This window comes from Protomyctophum parallelum (genome assembly GCF_964188405.1).
Source record: "Protomyctophum parallelum genome assembly, chromosome: 5".
Taxonomy (NCBI): domain Eukaryota; kingdom Metazoa; phylum Chordata; class Actinopteri; order Myctophiformes; family Myctophidae; genus Protomyctophum; species Protomyctophum parallelum.
In genome coordinates, this window is record NC_139702.1 from 40,053,082 (window position 1) to 40,076,447 (window position 23,366).

Here is a 23,366-nt window from a genome sequence, read left to right on the forward strand (position 1 = left end):
TTGGCTTTACTTGGTTCTACAGATGACACCATGACACAATGACACAATTACTTCTGCCATGGATGACCACGCACGCACGCAGCCACGCATGCACGCAGCCACGCACGCAAGCACGCACGCACATGCATACAGTGGTGGCAAAAGTACTCAAATGTTTTATTGTAAAAGTAAAAGTATCAATACTGAAACATTAAAAAATACACCGTTACAAGTAAAGTAAAGTTCGGAATTCAGAATATACAGTACTTAAAGTACCAAAAGTAAAAGTACTCATTATGCTCATTAAAATAAAAAGCACGCACGCACGGTACTGTATATGATCACAGTCATGGCTGTCTTGGCCTTCATGTTTATTAATGTACAGTGTACAGCCTTGTGGATAAATATTCGATAATCCCATGAAATATGTGGATCTGTAGGCATGCCCTATGGGAAATATATACAGTGTAGGCACACGACACATGCATGTATGGATTGGTCGCACGCACGCAACCACACATGCACGCAACCACACACGCACACAACCACGCACACATCATGCAGTCAGTCCGCCAAGAAACACAAAGTTTTGCTTTGTTTTCATGTGTGCGTACGTACGTGCGTGCATGTGTGTCTGCATGCAAGCTCGCTCGCGACGTGGGTGAGTACAGTATGTGTGAAATCCAGCTCTCTGTACTATAATCCATCAATCACTTGTCTAAAGTGAACCCTGGCCTAAGGACATGCACTACTGTGTGTGTGTGTGTGTGTGTGTGTGTGTGTGTGTGTGTGTGTGTGTGTGTGTGTGTGTGTGTGTGTGTGTGTGTGTGTGTGTGTGTGTGTGTGTGTGTGTGTGTGTGTGTGTGACTGTGTGTGTGTGTGTGTGTGTGTGATCTTTAAATACTGTGCCAGAGGAGGGAGTCATACATATAGCTGACATTACAATATGACTCTTAATATGCTTACTCCTACACAATCTCCCCTGGCGCTCTGCACCACACACAAGGACTGACATCTACAATATTTTGTGTGTGCAGTAACGTGCACACATACTGTAGACATCACAGGGGACTTGAGCCACTGCCCTTTAACCCGTCTGTATAAAAGACGTCCCTCTCCAGAATGCAGCATTTACTAATAATACAACAGTAGTAGAAGTTTCAGGAGAATTGACGTTTCCGAACTCTTACTGAACTTGAACGCATGCATTATTGTGTCACAATAATTTGTTTAGAAATCCATTGCCGTACACCGCATCTCCGGTAGAGTGCAGGGCTGTGCTTCAAAATTAGCGGATATACAAGCACTCAACACGTGGCAGCATGATGTGCTGCAAGCTTGTAGATCTGCTGTTTTATTAATTTTTTGCTAAAAGTGCCCTTTTAGGGAAATTAAGCCCCTGCCTCTCTAAAAGGTTCTCTGCACGTGTGTGCGTGCGTGCTGCAAATAACAAACAAGGTCATGCGCATCCACAGATCAGGTAGTTTCTGAGCCCAAGGCGAATCAACATCAGCATCAAAGTGGAAAACAAAGGTCTGCATACTTCATGTACAGTATCTCCCTTGAAGAAACTTTTGTTCGCAAAGAACGTGGATGCCGAAATAATATACTCCAGGGGAGATTTTTGTTTTCCTCTTTGATGTGCATCTGTTCTTCACTGAGCATTCTATTGTGTGTGTGTGCACACATCTACTACTAAAAAGTTTGTTTGTGTGCGTGCGTGTGTGCGTGCATGCATTTGTGCGTGACAGAGAGAAGAGAGAGAATCTATAGAAACTCAGCCACGGCCCTGATCGGGTGGTGCAGAGAGTTGAATTAGAGAAGCAGAAGAAAGGGAACTTGAAGATTGGACAAAAGCCAAACATGTAAAGTGAGAAAGTGTGTAAATTACTCTGCAGGGGAGCCCAGGAGGATAGAAAGAGAAGGCTTTTGCATTTAATGAGAATGTGAGTGGGAGGCAAGAGAGAGAGCCAAATAATGTTTTTTTCTTTCTTTTTGGAGCAGTGATTCGATCACCTGCAGAGTAGAGAAGAGAGACTCAGGAAGTTAACTTTGCCCCGAGGACCAGTGGACCACGTACTAGTCTCCACTCCCCGGACATCACTTTAAATTGGACTGTGTGTAAGCCCTCCATGAGACCGAAAGATGATGATGGCTTCAGGTCCCCACAAGGAATGTATAGTGTATCCTCAAATGCTCCACAATGTTAAAGGCAGTGCGGAGTGACCAGGGTGTGTTTTTTTTAAACAAATTTTATTTTACAAAAATGTTTAGATTTTCATTATCGTGAGAACGATGGCTTCCATTTTCGCATTGCAACTTTTTAGGACTAGAAAGCCTGCAGTTTCTATTAGCTTGTATTCCCCATCGATGATGTCATTGGAAGACGGTTTCTGAACTGCCCACAGCCCTCCTATGAGACACAGACGGATTATTAGTGTGGACCTATTATGAAGATATATTGAAAAGTGGTGAAGTGGTCCTTTAAGTGTATAGGCCTACTGTACAGGGATGGATTAACCCCCACGAGGGCCCCTGGGTCACCCAGAGTGCGCATGTGTGCACTCTGGGTGACCCAGGGTTTGGGTGACCTCAGGTTTTTCCTGTTTTTGAGTTGCACTAGCCCCTCCTATACACAGGTTTAATGTTTGTTTTTAGTTCAATGTTTGTTTTAAAAACGCCATTGACAATGAAGGGAAAATGTATACATCATATTGTCTCTCATCATTATCGTCATATTGTCTCTTTATTGTTAATGGAATTTAATGTTTGTGTTGGCACCGTTTGTTTTACATCACCATTACATTACCTAATCAACATGAGTTAGACTTTAATATGTTAGTGCCCCTCACTTCACCTTTTTGACCTAAATTTAACAAAATCAACGGCCAATGGAGGGCCCCTTTTCAGGGCCTCAAACCCAGTACTGCGCAGTCCAATTTCCCCGTAAGGGCCCCTGAGAGCCAAGGGCCTCCGGGGCCACGGCCCCATCCGGCCCAATGGCCGTTGACACTATACTGTCTGTTGAAACGTTATCCCTCAAACATCTAAAACCAAATCCACCACAAATCGGAAATAAAGAAAGAGAGCGAGGGGGGGGGGGGGGGGGGGGGGGTTGGTCATATCAGGCATTGAGCACTGAGCAATGACTAAGCTTTAAAATCCTGCAGGGGTGAATGGCATGGTGGCCTTAAAGTCACCGTCAACACTGCAGCTCTGAGTCTTGCCAGTTTTTTTATTTTTGGTAGCCCACCCTAAAACAATTTGGGATTAATTCCGCTTGAGCTGGTCGTGTCAAAAAATGTGCATCATCATATTACCGAGAAAATCCATCAGAGCCTCTGCTCCCGATGTACTAAACTGCTGTCTGGTACTTTTTTGAGTGGTGCAACCACTCCAAGGAACAGCTTTGTATGTGACGTTCACGTATGTATGAGCGTCATATAATGAGTACCAGTAGGGGCGCTGTTGCCTGCTAATGAGAGAGAGAGAGAGAGAGAGAGAGAGAGAGAGAGGAGGAGGAGGGGGGGGGGGGAGAGGGGAGTTGCACCACTCGGTTCACACGGGTGTGATTTTTTTGTTTCTTTTAGGGAGTGTGTGCGTGGAATGCACGCATGCATAACGGATGAGATAGATGACAGATAAGAAAATGGAAAAAAAGAGGATGAGAACGATCGAATGTCCTGGCTTTTATTTACTGACTAACTCACTAATTGATCGGTGGCAAAACAAAAACTAAATGCTTATTTTCTTGCTCCCTAATTTAACTAGAAAGGTGCACAAATCCATCAAATCCCACCTGGGATCCGTCTGGATCATGCTGATAATGGTGTGAGTGTGTGTGTGTGCGTGCGTGCGTGCGTGCGTGCGTGCGTGCGTGCGTGCGTGCGTGCGTGCGTGCGTGCGTGCGTGCGTGCGTGCGTGCGTGCGTGCGTGCGTGCGTGCGTGCGTGCGTGCGTGCAAATAAATAAAATGTGAAGACACAGGGCAATGTGCGATGGGGATATGGGAAATAATAAAGTTCTTGATTATAATACTACTGTAGATAATGTGTCAATCTTCATAACCATACAATTAATTTGGGATTTCTGCTCCTGTGGCAGCTGAAATTGCCAAGAAGTGAGCACTGGAGTCACAGACTTGAAAGTGTATTATGTGGAGCGTTCCTCCCCACTTCCGTTTCGTCCTTCCAGTCACGCAAATTTATCCTAATGTAAATAATAGAAATCATCTAAGCATATGCTGCTTAGCAGAAATGGAAGTAAAAATGTTTAATGTAAATGTGAACGGAAATGTCAGATTACTCAGATTTTGGGAGGTGTAGTTCCAGACTCTATATAGCATCCAGGAGGTGTAGTTCCAGACTCTATATAGCATTCAGGAGGTGTAGTTCCAGACTCTATATAGCATTCAGGAGGTGTAGTTCCAGACTCTATATAGTATTCAGGAGGTGTAGTTCCAGACTCTATATAGTATTCAGGAGGTGTAGTTCCAGACTCTATATAGTATTCAGGAGGTGTAGTTCCAGACTCTATATAGTATTCAGGAGGTGTAGTTCCAGACTCTATATAGTATTCAGGAGGTGTAGTTCCAGACTCTATATAGTATTCAGGAGGTGTAGTTCCAGACTCTATATAGTATTCAGGAGGTATAGTTCCAGACTCTATATAGTATTCAGGAGGTGTAGTTCCAGACTCTATATAGTATTCAGGAGGTGTAGTTCCAGACTCTATATAGTATTCAGGAGGTGTAGTTCCAGACTCTATATAGCATTCAGGAGGTGTAGTTCCAGACTCTATATAGTATTCAGGAGGTGTAGTTCCAGTCTAGTGATAGAGAAAAATAAAAATCCCATACACCCACAATGGTCTTCTTTTTTTTTCCCCCACTGGACCATTCTGACATTTTCCACCAATTTTGCCCCCCTATTTTTTTGTGTGAAAAGTCACGATGAAATATTAAAGGAGAGAAACCCAAGTTGCCATGCTGTACTTCAATATATTTTGATGGGAAATATTTTTTATTTTATTTTTAATCGAAGAGAACTCACATAGCTGGAAAGTGCCTGTGGCCGAAAATCTCTTGTAGAAAAACGAAAGAAAAGAAATAACTATACTGACTCTAAAAAGTCAATTGTACAATTGTTTTCTCTGTGCTGAATTGATTGAAGTTTTCTGTGTTGCGCTCGCGGAGTCCTTGCAGTGTAATGACTTTGTTTTGCTTGTTTGTGCACTGAAAAGAAAAGTTGGGAAAAGCCATCCAAAAAGACAAGTTCCAATGATTGAGAGAATAGAATTTCACTTTGCTTGTTTGTTTTGGGTAAAGATATATGATATTATATATTTTGTATTAAGGAAAGATAGAGAACAAAACTTGTTTCAGTTAAAAGTTGCTGTGCCGAGATTGGATCGTATCCTAAACTGAGGGAACATAGGGCTGAGGGAACAGACAGTATAGGGCTGAGGGAATACTATGTAGGGCTGAGGGAACATAATACTGTATGGCTGAGGGAACATAGGCATGACCATTCCCGTAATCAAGTATCCGGCAGTGGCCACTTATTACCAAAGGTTCCCTTCTACTGTTATATATCCTGTTTTAGTTTTTTATCCCGATATTGTGCTCAATAGGTGCATGCACGTGGATGGATGGACAGATGGACGGAAGCAAATCCAGCAGCTTTCAAGCCTGGAGAGACCACAGGTGTGCTGTATCAGCATAGCAATCAAGAGGTCGACCTACTACTTAAGGCTGACAAACTTGCTCAGTCAGCAGAGAGGATAATGGAACAGGGAAATTGAACAACTATTGATGGATGGATTATGGATGAACAAACTTGTAAGCTTGGCATTCTCCTTCTGTCAATATTTACCCCCCTCGGAGACGCTCTGGCCCCGATTCAATGAGCACTGCGGCCCCCAGCATTTCCCACGATCCACAGTAAAATACCTCTTTTCGCTTTGCCCTGGGGGCATCATTTGGGGCAACAGGGAATGGCAATTTCCACCCTGTAGTATTCACATTTAACCTTAAATGCAGTTATTTTATGCATAATTGTCCCCAACTCTGAATTGTTGGCGCAGATTAATCTGATTTAATCGACATGCTGTTTTTATTCGAGTATGACTTGTTTTTGCCGCTGCACCAAGTGAGGGCATGCGGAGGGGATGAGGGGGAAAACAGGGTCGTATTATAGTCGGGGACTAGACTATTTGACATTCAATGTTCTTTTTCCACAAATGAGTCTTGAAAAAATGGGGTCGTCTTATAATCAAAGTCGTCTTATATTCAGCACAATATGGTAGTTGATTTTCAAATAGTTGATCTACAAGCTCTCGTTATATTTGGCAGATAATGGTATAACTTGTAGATCAACTATTTCCACTATTTTAGAAGTGGGGCTTAAGTGGTAACTTATTTTTTGCCACCCCCATTTCTTTCCTCTGCTTTGCCCCTCTCTAAATAAATGTCCAGGCAAGGTGCAATACACTGGAGAGTGCCACACACAAGGCTTTGTGTGACAGCTATGAATTAAACATTAAACTTGCCTGGAATCCTCCCAGAAGGATATGCAGTGCAGTGATATCAGCAATGAGTGGTCGACTCAAACCACTTTCACCTGTTCCCTCTCGGCACAGTTTGGAAGTTAACGCAACGTTGATTTGATTCAAAGCATGACTTCTCGAAATAAATGTATTACGAAACATACAAAACAGGAACTAAAGTTCAACAAAACTCCTGAGGTATTCAGACAGCAATGCAATGTTAGTGGCTATAGTGTGTGGGTGTGTTTGTGTTTGCAGAAACATATGCCCCTTTGCTGCAAGCAAATCATATTAATTATAAATGTAAAGTAGGCCTACAACTTTGGACAAAGTTAACTTGGTAGTTGAGTATGTGCTTTTGAGTGAGTTTGTGTGTGTCCCGGGCTCGGGGCCAGCAGTGTTTGTGCTGGAGTCCTAGTGGCTTTAATGATCTTGTGAGTCCTGAAGACTGATTTATTCAACACATTGGTTTCCTCCCCCTCCTCCATCTCCACTCTTCACACCCTGCCTGGACCTTTATCTCACAACCTTTCCCCCTGCTCCCTCTCCGCCGCCGTGCGTCCACTCCATCTATCTTTTGGCAGGCCAATTTGCCTTCTTAACACCTGCTTTCCTCGAGCTAAGTGTGATGATGAATTTCTAGAGCTAGGTTCTTTTCATCATCACTTTGGGGCTGCATAATCACAGAAGTTGGACTGCAGGGTTGTGCATATTGCATCGTTTTCATTGCATGAGGGGAAAAGCAAGTTAAGCACCGACTTATACTTAGCCATACTATGGTGTCACGTGGCAAAAACACAAGCTTGCGAAGCTCACAACACATTGCAAAATGTGAACTGTGTACTTTATTTATTTATTTTTTATATATTTTTTATCCCACGATTTTGTAACCCATTTGTTTCACCAAGTGGCAATGCCTAAGCTGTACTCCTGGGCACTACTCTCCCTCTACCAACCTGGGGAGAGCCCCAAACTGAGCTTCCTTCAATGCATGAGGAGTGAGCAGGCCACTTCTTGTCACCTGACAGGGGGGGGATCAGTTTCCCCTGGTAGGACGTAGCGCGTGCGGAACACGTTATTCCAACCGGTTCCTTTCCCCTCCATCAGGAGCCCTTGGCTGACCAGGGGGAGGCAGTATAGAGACCAGGAATACTGCATGTTTTTTTTGTGAGGAATCTAGATGTGTACCCTATGGGGACACGGGGTGAACATGCAAACTTCACACACAACCAGGAATATGTAACCGCAGTGAAGGATTAAACTGTCCCAAGCTTGACAGAGGAAATCAACAGATTTTTCTTCTTCTTTCTTTCTCTTGGAATACACATTTTCTCTCACAATGCACACCTTTACCACATTCAGAGGCTCTGCAGATATTTATAAGACTCAGTTTGTCTCGTGAAAAATAATAATGGCGTGTGGGTGGGAAATCCCCCATGGCTCTAAACTTCCAAGAGAAGTAAATACTACTATGGCTTTATGGCAATCCATAATATTGGCCAAGAAATCAAAAAATACAGAGTGCACCAGAAATGATAAAAGTATTATAGATGATGACTTCTTATCCCCACACATTTGAGAAGCCAAGCTTTGAGCGCTGCTGGATCCGACACAGTACATACTCAGTGGAAATCCATCTCTGAGTGTAGTACAGTGTACAGATGTAACCAAATGGACCCGTATACTCTCACGGTAACAAATGCAAACATAAACACTGATTCTATACTGTGTAGAATCTTATCAACTGCTAATGTACGGACGTTAGTGTGAATTCATACATTTTGAGGTTCGATGTGTTTCTTTATAGGTCTAATGTTTTCTATACTTTGATTATTGTGTTTACTCACAAGTGCCAGCATCACGCACACGCACACACCAACTACAAAATGAAGTAAGAAACACAGTATAGTAGAACATTATTGCAAAATCAAAGGATCTTACACACGCACGCACGCACGCACGCACACACACACACACACACACGCAAGCGCGCGCGCGTTAGTAATGGCAGGCAGACAGGGAGAGTTGTTTACTCTGAATCTATCACAGAGTGGAAAACAGACAGACGCATGCAGAGTGGGAGAGTTCAGAGGGGACAGCGAGGAAAGTAAGTAGACGGAGGATGGATGGATAGTAATATTAAGGAGAGGAGAGGGAGAGGAAGGGTGGGAGGAGGAAAGGAAGGGTGAGAGGAAAGGATTGACTTACGTGTTGGTTTGTTTAGGCCAGAAACCCATAGAAATAGTATAGCTCAAATCACTTCTGATATGGAAATGTCAATGAAGGCAATGTTGAGAGAGAGAGAGAAAGAGAGAGAGAGAGAGAGAGAGAGAGAGAGAGAGAGAGAGAGAGAGAGAGAGAGAGAGAGAGAGAGACGGAGACGGAGAGACATCGACAGAGACAGACAGATGATCTACAAACAAGGATACCAAAAACAAAATACATAAACGGTGAGTGGATATGTTGTTCTCCAATGTAACTGCCATGCCTTCTCTATGAATTTTCCCAAAACAAATACTTCCTCAGTGAACAGCAAACTTAACATAAAGCATTCAGACACCCAAAACAAATCTGGGTTCCTGGATTTACGTTCAAGGCTCACTTTATTTGTCTCCCTTTAGGAGAAATTTGTTTTGGTGACAGAGTCACAGATGCATACATAATACACATTCACAAAAAGAAAAACACCATGAATGAACACACCAACATAAAAATAGAGATCATATGTGGACAGTGGAAAACAAAATGAAACTCAGCAATGAAACTCGAAAGAAGAAAGACTCGAAGAACGAGAGAACACTGCAGTGAATCAGACAGTGATGTTAATTCAACTCCAAGAGAGCACAAATGGTACAAATGTTGTACTCTCATATTTAACACTGGCCTTTATTGTGTGTCTGCAGCACTTACAGCAATAACAACATCTAGCAAATTGCTTATCTGGCTACACAGAAGCATACTGCCATCTCCCGCAGTGATATCAGCAATGGGTGAACTAATTAACAGTGAAATCAAAGCACGTGTGTGTGTGTGTGTGTGTGTGTGTGTGTGTGTGTGTGTGTGTGTGTGTGTGTGTGTGTGTGTGTGTGTGTGTGTGTGTGTGTGTGTGTGTGTGTGTGATCCTTGAGTTGTGACAAGTTAATATCCCACCGAGGCAGTCCCTATAATGTTATAGCAATTTGCAGAAAGACAGATCCTGCACATTATTATTATTATATATTTTTTCACCTGAGGAAGATGAGTTATCAAACAAAAAAGCTATCTCCACAGATGCTACAGTATATAAGTGGGGACTGTGTTATGCATAGACATATGGACACACAGTATCAGTGGGAAATTGGAAATATGTGATAACTCTCCTCCATCCTACTGTATATAAGACTGTATGTGGTCGACTTAGCTCGGTTGACACTGCAAAATATATAAGGTTTACACTCTAACACCTTTTCCACCGGGGTTGAACCGGTTCCCGTTCTTTTTTTTCCCGTACTTTGTGCTGCTCTCCAACGAGATGATCAACTTCTCAGTGGAGATCATGTTGGTCTAGAAAGACACAGCACAGAAGGAGCGAGTGCATTCTCCGGGATGATGAAGAACCTTCCTTCCTCCACCAGGGTTGGGGTCTGTCTTTCTGTATTCAACGTTTCTGTAGCATATAGGTTTTTACGGTTTGGGGTTGCTGGCCCCAAGCCCAACCTTCCCCCATTTATGCGTTCAGGATTGTTTGGGGTCGGTTTGTTAGTCCTCTTCCCTAACCTATTGTCTTCCAGGCAATGTATCACAGTCTCATACCACGAGAGACCAGACAGGCTTTGGGTCGTGTACAAGATGTCTCGGCACGGCAAGCCCAACCAACCCCAGCTACTGTGTAATGAAAGCCTGCGTCCATGCAGGTATTTCATACCATCAGCGCGAGACAGAGTATGATAGCTGCGTTCCGCTGCCCTGTCAGTCTGTTCGGCAGCCGCACTCCAGACACCAAGAAACACTACCGCCTGCCGTGGGTGTTTTCCACGGCTGATGACGCTGCCGGAAAATGCACTCGCTCACCCTAACATGTCTAGCTATGTGAGAAACAGCTGCAAAAAACTGATAAAATCGCCCCCGGAACGAAAACTTTTTATACGGACACAATATTTGGTGGCAGTGTGCAAACCTGATTGACATTACATGTATTATTATTTTTTCCTTGCTCCAATATTTGCCCCGATATTCGTCCTGAAAAACGCAGGCTGCGTGCAAACACCTTTCGTGTTAGTTTCTGTTTTCTTTATAATTTTTTTTTTGTCAGGTGCAGGATTGAAAAGGTAACAGGTAAGTATTGTGTAATAAAAACATAACAAAATATACGTAGCATTAAAAAATGTATTCAGTTACAGATGAACCACCAACCGCATCCACAAACTGTTATAAATAAACTAAAACTATAAGCACTTTTTTTGTTATTTCGTTAACTTTAATAACCTTGGTCTTACTTTGAGAACCAGTGTTTTTATAGTGCCCATCTTCTGATGGCTGGTCTCAGTCTCACAAAACAAACAGTAATATTTAGGAACAGACATCTCTGGACACCAACAGGAACATCTATCACAAAATATGACATTTCCTGGAAAACATATTATCCTGAAATAACCCTCTTTCATAATTAGGTTGGGCCCACCTGCAGACATTCACACACATTCACAGGGACGATAAGTGACTGTCAAGAGTGTCCATTCTGAATGAGAGTGTGTGGCCATGGATGGTGTCTATTTCTGAGTATCCTGTACTGCAGCATTGTTCTTTTTCTCTAGCCCATTTAGACCATGAGGCCGATCGAGTAAAAAAAAAAGGCTTTTAAATCCTAAGAGTTTTCTGAAAAACCTATGTTTCTATGTCAGTGGTGCTCAACCTTTTTTTATGTCAAGGACCCCCATCTGAAAATATGTTGTCCCCTTCCCAGAAGCAAAGATTTTAGTTCAAAACATTCACTCTGAAAGAATATATATTCAAAGATTTGCGCCACAAGCTTTAAAAAATAGCAGATCTACAAGCAGGAGCTCGTAGATCTGCTATTTTTCAATAGCTAAGTATAACAAAATGCGTTAAACACCAAAAGGGGTTCCAGTACTGAATGGGCTATAGACAGAGGCACCGCTATCACAGAATGAAAGATACTCAGCCAGAACAGCATGCTTATAGGAAACAAAGTGACAAAGTGGTATTCTGGGTCACAGTAACCTTGGCTTGCACAGAGGTGTAATTTCAGTAAGAATAGGGCATGGCAAAAACATGATAATAACTTACAACATATACTGTACGTAGCCACTTCTAAAATAACAAAAAATTTGAATCTACAAGCACTCAACTCATCGCCAAGCAACACATTGTACTGTAGATCCACTATTTGTTTGGGGGTGAAAAGAGAACATGTTTGAGAATGTTCGCCTATATTCCCAAAATAGGAATGCCACGTTGTTAAGTGGTTCATTAAATGTATGGTTGCATACGATAAAAACGCTTATTTAAATGATAACACGTGTAGATGGACGGCCGCCATCGATTGTGATGAAATTAATCTGCTAAAACAATTCAGGATTGGGGACAATAAATAAGTGATTTTGAGGTTATATGTGAACACTATGGGGCTGCCTGCCATCCCCTGGTGGCCCAAAGGACAGCCCTGACCTTGCAGTACTGCATGTGTTCAACAGATGTGTTGTTGGAACTGATAGAAGTTTGCGGTTAATAACAAACAGAGGAAATGTCATGGATAATAATGGGTGGGAGACAGGAAGGACATGGACTTGGATGAGGGGAGTCCCTCAGGGCTCTATATTAGGTACTTTTATGTTTTCACTCTAGATTAAATGTATTTGCTCGCGGCTGAAAGTGAGCACCCCGGATGATTTGGCAAAACACTAATTTTAATGATAATATAGCATAAAAAATAAGAAAGCGATACCATGGGCGCCCGCTGGCCTAGCGGTCCAGGCGCATACCACATATAGGCGCATGCCTGACAGCGTGTTGTGGGTGCGAGCCCCGGTCCCGATGACCTTTGCAGAGTGTCATGTCTGAGGTTCGTCGTTGGCATCCAGGGAGTGTGTGTGCACAGTTTGGCATCGACCGGGCCAGCGGTGGCGGAGATTAGCTGTACACAGATGGACGGACACACACGTGGAGTGAAAAACATACTCTCCCCCATGCCTTTGGCCTGCTGGAGCCAACCCGGGAATATTAGCCGTTACGATTCAATATCCATTAGGTCCTAGGAACATTTGGATAAGAATTCTATTGATTTATTTGAGACAAAGGAGACTATAAAGAAACCCCATGATAACTATTGCTGACCTTGATTGGTTTCCAATAGAGCCAATGCGGAGATGGTTCCGCACAGGATTAATTTATGTGATCCACTGACAGGCCTGTGCTGAGGTACATTCTAAAACCATAATCCATCTCAATTAGAATGAAAAGGTTCCATTCCATCGCTTTTCCCAGCAAAACCACCGGAACAAAATAACAGAAAAGAGATCAGGATAATCACCGGATAGAGGCGTGTCAGAGGAGGCCACCGAGACCAAATAGAGAGAGCTGAAGAAGAAAAGGTTAGAACTGAGTCAGGTAGTAATTGGTTTGTAGAGATTGATACGCCTGCTTATGTGCAAGCTATATAATGCTGTGAACAGCAGTAGGCCTACACACATGTAGCTTGTGTGTATTGCTGTGAACACGTACTGTAGCCTGCAATATAATTTCACTGCACAAATTAATATATCAATCCATTTTATTCTGATGCATCATGCCCTGACTTCTTTGCAAAGTGTCCTGTACTAGTAGTTACTTGCGCAAGCAGAGCGCGCAAGTAATATTTTCGCCCGGTCTCCTTCGTCGTGACAGCTGTTCCGCCATTCGAGGCTTACGCAGAAAAACATCAAATCTGTGCCTGTGTTGCTGGACCAATGATGACGAAATGACCATATTTCTTACGTCATCATTTAGAGCTAGTCATACGTATACTATATACATAATCAGTAAAAAATAAAATAGCAAATTGTGCCTGATCTGCTGGGACCAGAGTACTTGGTGTGTATGTGTATGACTAGCTCTAAATGATGACGTAAGAAATATGGTCATTTCGTCATCATTGGTCCAGCAACACAGGCACAGATTTGATGTTTTTCTGTGTAAGCCTCAAATGGCGGAACAGCTGTCACGGTTTTTGGCGCAAAGTAACCACAGTATACCGCTAATCAACTTACAACTACACACTTTATACAGTATAGAGTATAGAGTATATATGTATACATATATAGGTAAAGGTAAACAGGCAGCCAGCCAACCAGCCAGCCAGCCTGCCAGCCAAGGTAAACAGCCAGCCTGCCAGCCAAGGTAAACAGGCAGCCAGCCTGCTTAAAGGACCACTTCACCACTTTTCAACCTATCTTCATATAATAGGTCCTCACTAATAATCATGAAAAAATGGCTCAATTTGTTTCTACTCAGTCTGTGTCTCATAGGAGGGCTGTGGGCAGTTCAGAAACCGTCTTCCAGTGACATCATCGATGGGGAATCCAAGCTAATAGAAACTGCAGGTTTTCTAGTCCTGAAAAGTTGCAATGCGAAAATGGAAGCCATCGTTCTCACAATAATGAAAATCTAAACATTTCTTCTAAACATTTCTCTAAACAAATCTTGTTAAAAAAATTATCTGCCTAATGATGATGTCATAGAAATATCAGCAGTTGTGCTGATTAGTGATTAGACAGTTTTGTCAGAGCAGCAGCATTATTGGCTTATAGGAATGGAACAAAAAGGGCAGGTATACGCTCCTGTATTTTAACATCAGTAATTATGGTGGTACTTGGAGAGCCAAATATTGTCTGAGGTGGTACTTCAGTATGAAAAGGTTGGGAACCAACGCCCTAGGGGACACGGGGAGAACATGCAAACTCCACACAAAAAGGCTCTTTCACCAACCCTGCCTCGGGTATGGGCACTGATGACCTTTTTATTTTATGCTTGCGTTGTCGCGCCCCTCCTGAGCAGACCTGTCGTTGATCCAGGCGACAACGTCTGTGTTAATCGAAGCCCGTCTGAAAGTATACCTTAATGCAGAACCCGCCCCGGCCCCCTACACTGCAGGGAAACAATGGAACGAAATGAGGGACAGCCATTAATGATCTGTGACATTACCATTCTGGCTGCAAATAGAAGAAGAAGTCATGACTCAGGGCAATAATCATAACAGCATATAATCCTTATGCACTTGATCCTGGGGCTCAAACGTGCAACAGCGGGCTCAAATTATTCATGAGTAGCCAAATGAATGTCAGTGGATATTCATGACTACACATCTTAATATACTCTCTTTCTACTGCTGGGAAGAAGAATTGTTCTAAGACTATACATCCCTCCAGGCATTAATAAATTCCACCTTAAATGTGCCTTTGTAATCAGATTGTATGCGTGCTTTTGTGTGTTCATGCGGGCGGGAGGGCGTGCGTGCACAATTCTGTGTGTGCGTGTTTGTCAGGCAAATCTGTCACGTATACTTACAGGTCAATAGAGAGCTTCTGAATCATTCAGTGAGAGATACATAATTCATAAATGCATCTAACACGTTCAATATAACACAAATTGACTGCACTAACTTGCTTGAGTGCATTGCACTACCATGTCAATAGTGTGCTCAGTAAACCCACATCTTCTCTCTAATAGTGCCATCTAATTATTCTTTTGAAGAATTTCCTTTTCTCCATTTATGCGTTTTCTCCCAATTAATTAATTCCCTATTCCCGTGCAGTGTGATCCCTGTTGCTAAGCATAGTAGCTACAGTATAGGCCGAACTAAAATGACAACGGTCAAAATGGCATGGTATAAAACACTGGTTTTCAACCCTTTTCATACCAAGGTCCATTATGTATTCGGTGTTTGAGCCTCGTCGGACCACCATTTGATGAGATTCAGCCTCTCAGACCAAAAACATTCGGAATATTTTGTTATCATTGGATACGATTTTGTCCACAACTCCATGCTGTATTGATGTTGGTACCATTAGCAGAGGGCAAACGTTGATGAAAAAAAATATTCTTCTCCATTCTCTAATTGTGTAGACTCCTTGTAAATTAAGTAATGCAGATGTTTAACAATAATTTAACTCCTGAGAGCGTAAAATGAAACCAAGTGGACCCGTCCATTTGGTTCCATTTGTACACTCTCAGAGTTACACACCCGTACGGGGCCATTTGGAAGACACATTGAGACCCACTGGGGTAGCAGTGTTTTTGTGAGCACCCCAACTCGGTTTGACCAGAATGAAGCCTTAATTCATTAGTATCATCGGTAACACCTGGTATAGGGAAGGGGCGCCCAAGTGCTTTCCAAAATGGCGTGTGTGCATATAGCTCATATTTTGGTTTTACAGACAGACGGACGGACAGACGGACGGACAGAAGGACGGACGGACGGAGGGCGGAGCCCATGCTACACAGGACCTCATTGTTTGCCAGAAGTCATGTCAGGTAATCAATACATGCGTAATTGAAGGAGTGTAGGCCCGGCGATGGATCGTTGCGATCGGCGACGGAAAGGACAGTGGAAAAAGCACTAATGAGGCAGAAAACAAAATTGATCTGCAGTGACTTGATTGAACCTCGGATACTGTGACTGGCCCGCATGGGGAGGAGTGGCCCAGACACCGCAACCATCATTATAACTACTCTACTAGCCCCTTTGAATTAACGGTTAACCACAAACGGCACACAAGATTGACTGTAAAACACACACATCTGCATTTTAGTATCCCCTCAAGTTACAATCCTATTAATAGAGATATAATGAATTAGGGTGCTTTAATAGAAATAGTGACTCTGGGTGCTTAAAGGGGCATGAAGCCCCATGCAGGCAGATGTTTTTGGTTTGTGTTCCAGTGCATTAAAATCATGACGCTTAGTAAGCAACTCAGCTTCAACCAAACGAATGAATAATGTATAATAAAGTGAGATTTTCATAGGGGTGTCCAGAGCCCAAGGGCAAATGTGCAAGTGTGATGGACAGTATTGACACACCTAAAATCTAACACATCCATTATTAATTGTATTTAGTTGCTTACATCACTGTGCGCCATGTACTATAAGGTCAGTGCTATATGCAGCCTGCCATGTTTTTTTACCCTGCTGTAGTGTTTAACCTGAAGTGCCATGAAATGTCGTGCCAGGGGGGCGGCAGTGGTTCAGGGGTAAAGTGGCCAGACGCTGAACCCCTAATTGCTCCCGATCTGCAGGTCGGTGGCTTGCATGTGCTTTCCTCCGCCATCTGTATACAGTATAAATGTGTGTGTGAATGTAATGCACAATCTATGTAAAGCGCTTTGGATAAAAGCGCTATATACTGTAAATGAATCATTTACCAAGTAAAAAGGAAACAAAAAATAACTAGAAAAAGTGCCCTTCTGGGCACAGGTCTCCACCAGGAGGATAGGAATATTTAGGAGTAATATAAACATGTTTTTTGTTTGTTTGTTCCAATCTTTGCCAATCAGGATGGAATATGGGAAATGGTGCAGATCCGTGTTGATGGCACGCATGCACAATCCACCTGTTGGTGGCGCTATAACAGGGCAATGTGAAATGGGTGGGCTATATTCCTCAGCCTAGTAGGAAAGTGCGTGAAAGATTTCACGTGAAATTGCATGCTGCGTTCATGATTTGAGGTTTTTTGTTCAAAACAGGCCAATCCTGCAAAATTTGAAAGCCAATGTTAGCCAATTAGGATGGAATATGAAATATCAGACACATCCGTCTTGAGCACATGACTATGGAGATACTGTGTAACGATTTGCGGGATTTTTGGACAAAATCTGTAGGTGTACTGTGCAAAAACTTGTTTTGCACAAAGCGGCCTCCTGGTGGCGCTATAACAGGCCGTTCTGGAAATTTTGGGGCAGAGGTTCATCGTTGGCATCCAGGGAGTGTGTGTGCAAAATGTGGCATCGACCGGGTTAACGGTGGCCGAGATTAGCTTCTAACGGACGGACGGACGGACACACGGACGGACGGACGGAGTGCAAAACATACTCTCTCCCCATGCCTTCGGCCTGGTGGAGACAACTAGTGTGTCATGGCCCTTTAACCTTATCATCCCTATATTCTAGGGGTGGGACATTCGTTGAAACTAGCATATGTAAAAGGTTGGACTTGACAAAATACAGAGCCGTCCCCAGTTAACTAATTGTTTTACTATAAGTAGCCTATACAGGGTATTCTACCCTGGATCCCTATGCAATAATTCTGCAGCAGACAAGTGTAGACTAAATGCATGGTTTACACGTGTATAGGTCTCAGAAGATAACGTTAATTAATTACACACTCAAATGCTACACGTCGACTGAGTTTAATGGATGGACCTTTCTGTTCCCATGCGACGCTGGTGTGCGGAGGCATCAGCTGAAACATTATTGGCTGAAACATCGGCCTATTAAAACTCAGTCGGCGGCATCGAACACTCACGTGTGCAATTTCTTTTCTCTTCTGACTATTATCTTCTCAGAATTATGCACCTCATTAGATGTATAATAATAATAATATTAATAATAAAACTTTATTTGTATAGCACCTTTCATGACATGAAATGCAGCTCAAAGTGCTTTACAGAGCAATGGAGAAAAAAAAAGAAAAGCAAGGCAACGACATTAAAAAACAAGCAGTAATGCAATACAGTGAGGACATGAATAACAAAAAATAAAAGATCAATTAAAAGCAATGTTGTAGAAGTGGGTCTTGAGCTGTGCTTTAAAAATGTCTACAGAGGCTGCCTGACGAAGGTACAGTGGGAGCTTGTTCCATGCCGTCGGCCCGTAGAAGCAAAAAGCTGCTTCCCCTTGTTTTTTAGTTGCCATTTTTTTTGGCAAAGCGAGCAGGCCAGCAGTGGAAGACCTTAGGGGGCGGTTTGGGACATATTTAGGCCGACCGTCATGTAGGTAGGAAGGTGCGAGACCATTGAGAGCTTTATACACAAGTAAAATAAATTTAAAATCAATCCTAAAAACAACCGGAAGCCAGTGCAGTGAAGCCAAAACTGGAGTTATATGTTCTCTCATCTTAGTTCTAGTTAAAACTCTGGCTGCTGCATTTTGGACAAGTTGTAATCTGTCAGTTGTTTTCTTAGGCAGTCCTGAAAAAAGTGCATTGCAGTAATCAAGCCGAGAAAAAACAAAGGCGTGGATTAGCGTTTTTGCATCGTCCAAAGACAAATAGGCTTTGATTCGTGCAATATTTCTAAGGTGAAAAAAGGCAATCTTGGTGACATTATTAATGTGTGAATTAAAATTCAATTCAGAATCAATAATGACCCCCAGGTTCTTTACTGTACTGTTACTTTCAGTCAGGTTGCCAAGTCTGCTTATTATTGATTATTTCTGCTCACTAGAACTGATTATGAGAACTTCTGTCTTATCCTCATTTAGCTTGAGAAAGTTCTCACTCATATGGTATGGTATGCATTACCTCACAGCTGCCGGCAGGATCGATCCCCCCCCCTACGTATTCTCCAATGTATTACAATTTGGAGTTCAAAGAAATGCAAAGACCAACGGTAAAGATCTGAAAGAATAAGGGCCTTTCTCTGCATTCAAGACACTTGCCTTGTGTCTGAACACAGCTTTGATGGATGTGATCTGCCCCCCCTCCCCCATCAAACAACATTTTTGGTCAAACCATATGGGCTTCCATTGGAAATGCATTGGAGCGGCCATTAAACACAGACATAAGACAAACGCAAGACAGGTGTCTTGAATTTGTGAATGCAGCCCAGTAAGGGCATATGTCGACCCCACCCGCTCACCTCCGCCCCACCCCCTCCTGGTGCTGCGGCCATCTTGGAAACTAAACGCAATATACACAATGGGAGAAGGGTTGGGCCGAGAAAGGCCCTTATTACCAAATTGTGCCGAATATAAGACAACTCTGATTATAAGACGACACCCATTTTTCAAGACTCATTTGTCTTTGTGGAAAAAGAACATTGAATGTCAAATAGTCTAGTCCCCGGTTATAATACTTTAGGAAATTTCCATTGGAAAAAAAACGTATAGTCTTATATTCAGGCCAATAGGGTAGATCAAAGCAGCTGGACACAATCGCAGCTTCCGTCGCACCACAACATACTATCTTGACTGCAGCTATCCTAACCCTATAGATTAAAACTCTCACTGATGTTGTTTATTGATTTGCACACGTCCCATAGGCCTCTCTAACATTGTAAGCATCTTATATTTTGCATTTTGTACATGTTCAGAGCTTGTGTCCCTGCAGTGACCATAGGGGAGACTCTCGTAGATATGAATTAATCTTAATCTATGGTTAGCGCTATCTGAACACAGACACTATACTCTGTTTAAATGACTGGGTCATTTAAACAGAAGACTAAACTATGGCTACTGGAAAAGGTTCCCCTATAAAGGGTCATCTTAGAGGGAAGGATAGAGACGTACATATTGTGTTGTGTATGTAATGCATATGTACTGTTATGTGTATGTATTGTGATGTATTTTAAAGTATTGTTCCGTTCAGTGTGAGAGGATCTCAGTGGAAATAAGTCTTCAGACTTTACTGTGAAATCCTTGAATCTCTGATTATAATGATGTATTATGATTGCTTTTCTAAAAAAAATCAAGCACTGTGTATGCCTGGACCAATATTGCTGCATATACTGTAGTTCCGACGATTGCTGTGAATATCTAACATGCTTTAATGATTACGCTCTGAAAATGCCCTCTGATGTTCATTATACTCGATGTTTCCACCGCGTTTCAAGATCCGTCATCCAAAGTGCTGTTGCTTTATTCAACCCTGGTCTGCGGCGCTCTGCTGAGAGACATAGGTTTGCCAATACCAGTATATCTGTCAGGAGCAGTCCACTTATTGGCTTACAAGCATTTAACCAAACACATGCACATCAGCACTTATAGGAGGAGAGTTTTAAGTCGCTGTGATTGTCTGATTGGCCACTTTACAGTATGTGTATCTGTCCTTCTGCATCTACAGTAGTGTTGATTTCTCAAACGGCGATCGCAGTGCGACACATTGTGAGCGTGTAGATCTGCGATTTTCAGCATACAACCAGACTAAAACTAGACTAACATTTCAGGTGACTAATAGTAATATATGACTAAAACTATAAATGACATTTTAGTCAAAAGACTGACTAAATTAAAACAAAATTTGCGGACAGAATCAGCACTGTTCTACAGTGTCAGTATGTAGGCCTACTATACTACAAACGTGCTGCCGAGTCTTTATTTGCACACTGATATTCTGTGAGACAGACCGTCTTCACCACTGATTTCAGTCGGGATTCCACAGCAGCCAGCATTTCTTCTATAGAAGCATCTCGAACATCGCACTGGGACGTGTTGTGAGCTTGTAGATTGTCTATTTTCACTAGTTGTTTTAACCCATTCTGACCTGAGATCAGATTCTAAAAATGTCTTCTACATCCTGACAGTTTTCTGAAAAAGCTATTCTTCGATTTTTCAAAAAGAGCAGACCTACAAGCTCGTAGCACGCCACTCGGTGGCGCGCTATGAGCCTGTAGATCTGCTAAAAAAACGAAATGCTCTTTGGATATATCATAAAATTAAAGCCTCAATCTAGTAGAAAAGTAGAATGATAGCATCTAAATATCACAGTCCTGCATAATATTTGTTCATTGTTTAGGGAAAATGCCGTTTCACCGCAGTGAAATTTGTTCTCTGCATTTGACCCATCTCTTGGACGGTGAGCCGCAGCCGTGCCGCGCTCGGGAATCATTTGATTAGTTGATTTGACCCTCCCCAAACCAATCCATTGATGCTGAGTGCCAAGCAGGGAGGCATGGGGTCCCATTTTTACAGTCTTGAACCCCAACCTCCCATTTTCAGGGTGGACACTCTAACCACAAGGCCACTGTCTGGTAACAAATAAATCCTAATCTGAATTCAGTCGTGGTTCTCGAAGGTTCTCATAATAATGATGTCACGGTTGTCTCTGACTCAAGTGACTCAAGTCACTTTGTGTGGACATTCAGCTCTTGTAAAACAGCGTTTCATTGGACCACCATGATGCCCAAGGGCAGCATGCAGCAGAGTTATCACCTTGTTATCACAAGGTTGTACTTGTATTGGGAATCGTGTTGGAAATAAATGAAAACACTGCAGACTTCTGATACTAGCAATACAAACAAGGAACGTACTGAAAACAGTACACATTTAATACAAAAAAACAACAAGTGTTTGGTCAAACCACGTGACTTCCATTGGAAAAGAATTGAGGCGGCCATGAAACAGGGACAGGACAGAGCATGTTCGTCTGATACTGTATGTGTGTACAGGGCCTGACACAACGCAGAGCTACAAAAAGTGTCCCATGAGCCGCTGTCCAAGGTGCTGCACACACAATACTTGTGTGTGCGTGTAGGTATATGCATGTCTGTAATCCATGTAACTCGAGTCGGTCCAATTTCCAATTGATTGCCATGGTATCCCCAGCCTACAACTGCCGAATTCCCCACACCTGCCATTTGATTACTTAGTCACTCCACTTTTCACAGTCAGTTTGCACTCTTCAGACATTCTCCACAGACGTCTGCCACTGCACACTTTCCACGGGGTATTGCATACTAGGGTGGGATATGCATTTCCGATTTTCATTGTTCACAACTTGCATATAGTTGCAAGTAGACCTGTACCCAACGGGCACAGTTCTAATGTCTGTTAATGCATGGGAAGACCTTTAGCTATAATTAGCTTACGCTGTACTTATATTATTTATAGTTAACTGGATGATTTGATTGGCACAACATAGAGAACTGAGAAAGAAGGGAGAAGTGCATGGAAATGGGGGAAAAAAAGGGAATTAATTTGAGAAGTTTGCCTTGTGGCTAATTGAAAATGTGCCTGCGTGCGTGCGTGGGTGTCTTGCCATAGCACTACAGCACTACAGCCTTACAGGCGTATATGCAAAATATGCTAAAATATGTAATTTAGATAGAATGTTATGTAGACAGATGCCATGTCATGGCACCCGGAAGCAATCTATAGTGTGTTTAGTTTCAGTGGGGTATTCTACTGTTAGACGGATATAGGTTCTTATGATCCGTGTGTGTGTGTGTGTGTGTGTGTGGGGGGGGGGGGGGGGGCTGATTACATTCGTGTGAAACAATAAAAAAGATGTTTGCCCTGAAGTGAAATGTGTGTCCGTGAAAATGTGTGAAAATGTGTGTCCGTGTTTGTGAGCATGGGCCCATGGGCTCATACCTATAAGAGTCTATGCACTTTCATCACAGAGCAGGACTGTCTCACTTCACTTCTCTTCATGGCTCTACCCTACAGATAAGAGGCTTTCTCTATATCATTTTTATTGTCTCACACGAATGTAATCAGCCCCCATGGCGCGCGCGAGCACACACACACACACACACACACACACACACACACACACACACACACACACACACACACACACACACACACACACACACACACACACACAGTCTTTGAAGTAGGCTAGTACAGGAACTTCTGGTGTGCTCTCAGAAGAGCGTAGGAGTGGATTTGGCAGTGTTGTACAGGGCAAAGCATTCTGCAAAGCCGAAAGGCTTGTGAACCACTGCATTAAACCGTAATTTATAGCCTTTGGTGCTCCTGGTCAGGTGGTAAACCAGGTGTATTTTCACTGCATTACAATCTCTCTTCTTCGCTCCATTAACTTCAGACGTGCACACACGTACGTGTGTGTGTGTGTGTGTGTGTGTGTGTGTGTGTGTGTGTGTGTGTGTGTGTGTGTGTGTGTGTGTGTGTGTGTGTGTGTGTGTGTGCGTGC